This window comes from Mus pahari, chromosome 8 (assembly GCF_900095145.1).
Source record: "Mus pahari chromosome 8, PAHARI_EIJ_v1.1, whole genome shotgun sequence".
Taxonomy (NCBI): Eukaryota; Metazoa; Chordata; class Mammalia; order Rodentia; family Muridae; genus Mus; species Mus pahari.
In genome coordinates, this window is record NC_034597.1 from 94,201,559 (window position 1) to 94,207,125 (window position 5,567).

Sequence of the window (5,567 nt, forward strand, 5' to 3'; positions counted from 1 at the left end):
AATTCTATTCCATTGATCTACTTGTCTGTCACTGTGCCAGTACCATGCAGTTTTTATCACAATTGCTCTGTAGTACAGCTTAAGGTCAGGCATGGCCACCCCAATTTTTAATGTTGCTTTTGAATAAGTTTTGTGAGACCAATCTGCTCTTTTCCTCTTTTATATTTGTGCAATTTTTGGATTGAGGTGTTTGTGAGGTTCATCTTTACTCTTTAGACTATCTTTACTCTTTTTTAATTCTTTTGAGAATTCCTACATTATTGCCATGTGTACGTCATTTCCACTCTTACCTCCACCCACCTGCCTGTTACCCCTCAATAACTTCTCTGGTGCCTCCTACTCCCTCTCAGCTTTATGACTCCTTCTATAATTATCAATGTTTTACACACACACACACACACACACACACACACACACACATACCCCTCATTATATGCATGTAGACTTTCAAAATAATATGACTTTCGCTCTCTGCTCTTCCCTGTTCCAGGAACAGTCGCATCTTCTTGCTAGTGCCAGCCTGGTCCAGTAGACAAAATGGTGAAGGTCGGTGTGATTGGATTTGGTCGTATTGGGTGCCTGGCTACCAGGGCAGCCTTCTGCTCTACACTTGGCAAAATGGAGATTGTTGCCATCAACAACCCCTTCATTGATATCAACTACATGGTCTACATGTTCCAGGAGGACTCCACCCATGACAAGTTCAACTACACAGTCAAGGCCGAGAATGGCAAGCTTGTCATCAATGGGAAGCCCATCACCATCTTCCAGGAGCGAGATCCTGCTAACCTCAAATGGAGTGATGCTGGTGCTGAGTACATTGTGGAGTCTACTGGCGTCTTCACTACCATGGAGAAGGCCCGGGCCCACTTGAAGGGTGGAGCCAAAAGTGTCATCATCTTCGCCGTCCCTTCTGCTGATGCCTCCTGCTTGTGATGGGTGTGAACCATGAGAAATATGACAACTCACTCAAGATTGTCAGCAATGCATCCTGCACCACCAACTGCTGAGCCCCCTGGCCAAGGCCATCCATGACAACTTTGGCATCGTAGAAGAGCTCATGACCACGGTCCATGCCACAACTGCCACTCAGAAGACTGTGGATGGCCCCTGTGGAAAGTTGAGGCATGATGGCCATGGGGCTGCCCAGAACATCATCCCTGCATCCACTGGTGCTGTGAAGGCTGTGGGCAAGGTCATCCTAGAACTGAACGGGAAGCTCACTGGCATGGCCTTCCGTGTTCCTAACACCAACGTGTCCATTGTGGATCTCACATACCACCTGGAGAAACCTCTGCACATCTTGAAGACAGGATAAATCGTGGGTCAAAGGTTTTGTGGCTGGATTGGTGTCCCAGTCCCTCCATTGGAAGTCTTTTCTGGTTACTGGAGATGGCATTTTCAGGTTCTATATCTCCCATTTCTAGGAGTATTAGCTAGGGTCACCTTATAGATTATGCGAGTTTCCATTGTCCTACATTTCTAGCTCCTCCCAGAGATGCCCACCCTCACGGACTCCAGTTTTCTCTCCTAGTACCCTTGACTTCCATCCCCTCCTAATGTCACAGATCTTATGCTTTAAGACAATAAAATGTACCTACTTTGGTTTGGAATCTAGATTTACATAATATAAATATAAAATATTAAATGTGCCAAGAGGCTAACTTCTGATCTATTTTCAGTTCTTTCTGAGAGAAGGTGTTTTGTTTAATCTCCTTTGCTTCTGCCCTGTTTCCTAATGTCTGTAATAAAACATGGGCTTCCACCTGCTTCACCCAGAGGTAAGTCAAAATGGGTATTTTCATATTTATTTCAAAAGTATAATGAAAATTCCTCAGGATACAATAATGAGAAAAAATGATTTTAGTTAAGAGTGTTAAGAGGATGCTGTATTTTTGCTAAATTTGGATACTGAAAAGGTCAAATTTAGAAAGAGGTTAAATGAGAATATAAGTGACACAGGAACCATGTGGAAAGGACTGGTAAGCAGGAGAAAGGGAGGTGAAGGGCAGACTTGGATTGGGGTGCAGTCTGGGATTGGGGTTAAGGATGACAGCTATTAAGATTTCCAAATGACTTTTAAATGGTACGGATGCCAAGTTTAGTTTGTGTGGATGCTTTGCGTTGATGTCAAACCTCTTCTGGGTCTTTTCCATCTTCAGTTAAGTTTGCTACATCTTTCTCCTGACCATTCATTTAACTTCACCTTTTACTCTCATACCTTGATGGAGAAAGGAGCCGCAAGTTAGAAAGTCACCCTATTCTATTGTATTTTCCGACAGAAAAGAACAGTAATGCTAAGTGTCTTTACTGAGGACCTGGGGTGGGCTAGGGGTCATAGGAGGTTGACTACTGCTGGTGTTGGAGATGTAGGTCTCCTGAGACAGTGGCAGAATGTAGGTGTGCAACTGCTCTTGGAGGGCTCAGATCCAGGCGCCAGAGGATATGTACGCCACAGGACACTCTACAACCATTGCCCAAGAAGACATCTATGGAGCTTCTTAGTGGGTAGAAATGCCAAACACTTGGGCAGGCACTGCAGGTCAGCTGCAGCATGATCGAGAGGAACATGGCGGTCATGGTCCTCACTTATGAACCTGGGATCCTATGAAGAATCTCTCCATAGGTATAAAATAAGGGCTTATTTAACCCCTGGTGTCTTGTTAGCTGGAGGGATTTTCTAGTTCCTTACTTTTCATACCTAGGTGTTTCTCAAACTTGTAATTTGACCTACAGATTTCTATATTTCATTCCTCAGTGGGATCATAACCCTATACATTCTCTGTTCTGATGGAATCCAGCAGAGTGCGGAGAGTATACTGGAGGGTGGGTTAGGCTTGCTCTCCTCAGAGTTTGGCCCTTTCTTCAATCTGTTATCTTTGGAAATATATATATTCATGTTATATATAATATTGCATATTTATATATACATATATAAATATGTATATATGCACTATATAAATGTTTTATTACATACTATATATGGTATATAATAAAACATATATATAGTATTATATATAATAAAAGATGTTTTATTACATACTACATATATGGTATGTAATAAAACATTTATATATAGTACATATATATGTGAACATATAAAAATATACATACATACTATCTTAGTTAGGGTGTTGTTGCTGTGAACAGACACCATGACCATGGCAACTCTTGTAAGGACAACATCTAATTGGGACTGGCTTACAGGTTCAGAGGTTCAGTCCATTATCATCCAGGCAGGCAGGATGCAGGAAAAGCTGAGAATTCTACATCTTCATCTGAAGACTGCTAGCAGAATACTGGCTTCCAGGCAGCTAGGATGAGGTTATTAAAGCCCACTTCAACAAGGCCACACCTACTCCAACAAGGCCACACCTACTCCAACAAGGCCACACCTCCAAATAGTGCCACTCCCTGGGACAAGCATATATAAACTATCACACATGCATGCATGCATACATACATACATACATACATAGTTTTATACATACATACAACCTTTGGTACATGAAATGGTTATTGTCCTTACAAACAGCAGCTGTGGTTATCCTAACAATACTGACACACAAACAATCAGGCCAGCTAAAATCATGCCATACAAGGAGTAGATGCTCTTCAGGCCCCACCCACACTGAGGAGATTTTGAAAGTGAATAGTTCCTGGAGGAGGAAAAATCATTCTTTTATGAGCCTATGGCCACTGGTTGACTCCCATGTCCCAAAAGATGGCTCCACAGTCATGTGCATATGATGGCAGCTCTGACTAGACTTTCTGGGCTATCTGGTAGTATTTTTGGAAAAGGATTGCAGGATCATTCTGGTAGTTACTGTGGTTTAACACCATAGGTGCTGGAGAAGCAGAGTGGCCCTGTGAATTCAGTTTATCTGATTTTTAGCACTATCGTCTTGGGCTTCCTGGAACTTTAGGAAATGCTGTGTGGTGGGGGTGGAGATAATAATACAGACTACAGCACTCACACGGCATATGTGACCCAGAGAAGAACAATGGAATGAAAATACTAAATTAAAATAAACAAATTAAAATGGGACGTTCCTGACCTCGAAGATAGCAGATTGGAGAGAGGAGGCTGAAGAAAGCAAGAAAATTTACTCAAGCTTTATAATTTACAAAATTTGGGGAAAATAATTTTTCCTTAAACCCTTTTTCCCCCTTCTATGCATAATACATGTGTGCTGGGGAGAAAGTGTCTATTTTAAAATAGTTACAGCCTTCAAGTAGATCTCAACAAATACTCTTTGGCCAAATAAAACTAATTTCGAAATGACCTCTAAGCATATGAAGTTGGGGAATCACACAATCTGATAGGCACTATTGACTTCTTTTGCTCCACCTGTGTTCAGCTGTGAAGAGAGACCACGGTCAAGGCAACTCTTATAAAATACAGCATTTAACTGGAACTTGCTAACAGTTTTGAGGGTTTAGTCCATGATCATTTTGGTGGGAAGCAGACAGTCACAGTGCTGGAACAGTAGCTGAGAGCTTTACTTCCTGGTTCAGAGGCAATAGGGGAGGGAGGGAGTTGTAGGCGTGTGTGTGTGTGTGTGGGGGGGGGNGGGGGGGGGGCTTGGGGGTTGGTGGCTGGGCCAGATGTGAGCTTTTGAAACTTCCAAGCACATTCCCAGTGACATACCTCCTCTAACAAGGCCTCTTCTCCTAATCTTTCCAAATAGTTGGGCTCCATGGTGACCAAGCATTCAAATATATGAGACTGTGGGGGTAATTCTCAGAAGCTTATAGCCATATCATAATGCAAAATACATTTAGTTTAACTTCAGAAGTCTCCATTGTCTTTCACAGTCTCAACATTGAAAGTCCACAGTCTCACCAGGCAGTGGTGGTGCATACCTTTGAGCCCAGCACTCAAGAGACAGAGTTTGAGTTCAAAGACAGCCAGACCAACACAGAGAAACCCTGTCTCAAAAACAAAACTAAAGAAAGCAAACACTCCAAAACAACAGCAATAGCAAAACAAACATTCAAAGTCTCTTCTGAGACTCAAGGCCACGTCTTAACTGTAACCCTTTGTAAAATAAGAACAAAACAAACAACAAACAAAAACGCAACAACAACAACAACAAAACAAAGGTCACACACTTCCAACATACAAAGGCAGAGAATACACTTTACCATTCCAAAAGGGAGGAAAGGGGATATAGTGAGGAAATGCTAGACGAAAGTAAGAAGAAAAAAATCATCAGTGCAAACTCCCAGTTTGGCATCACCATGTGTGATGATGTCAAAGTGTTCTTTAGACTAACAACTCCTGTCCATTTTGTTGATTGCAGCACACTTTCTTCCTCCTCTTCCCCCTCCCTCTCTCCCCCCTCTCCCTTTTCCCCCTCCCCCTCTCCTCCCCTCTCTCCCTCCCCACCTTCTCTGGCTGGTTCCATACCTTGTTAGCAGCTTGGCAGTATCCCCTTGACAGGTAGTCTACAACTCTGGCATCTCCAGCATTTTGAGGTCTCCAACAAACCTGACTTTACCTTCATAGCATCATACATGCACATACACGGCCTCTTCAGGTCTCCATGCAGGAGGAACTTCCT

General features: G+C 42.7%; 1 pseudogene; it reads left to right on the forward strand.

Moving 5' to 3' along the window:
* The first annotated feature begins 537 nt into the window (after positions 1-537).
* LOC110325150 lies at positions 538-1,318 on the forward strand (annotated as a pseudogene).
* Positions 1,319-5,567: the final 4,249 nt, after the last annotated feature.